Source organism: Lycium ferocissimum, chromosome 12 (assembly GCF_029784015.1).
Source record: "Lycium ferocissimum isolate CSIRO_LF1 chromosome 12, AGI_CSIRO_Lferr_CH_V1, whole genome shotgun sequence".
NCBI lineage: Eukaryota > Viridiplantae > Streptophyta > Magnoliopsida > Solanales > Solanaceae > Lycium > Lycium ferocissimum.
Window position 1 is genome coordinate 37,360,614 of NC_081353.1, and position 302 is coordinate 37,360,915.

Below are 302 nucleotides of genomic sequence, written 5' to 3' on the forward strand. Positions count from 1 at the left end.
TCTTAAGCTCTGTGTCAAGTCAAAACTAGACAAACAAATTGAAATAGAGGGAGTGTTTTGTATTAGAGGTGGATCCAGTATATTAGCAGTAATTGCACTTGCACACACTTTGTTGAACTCGAACTATTTTATTTGTGGACAAAAGGGTATGTGTGTATCTAAAGAATGAATTTTGTGCCATTTTTGCTTCTTTTTTTTTTAATAGAGGAATACTATTTAATAGATGATTTTGTTAGTATTTATATTATAGGCGGATCCAGCATACTAGCAGTAATTGCACTTGCAGACATTATGTCGAGCTC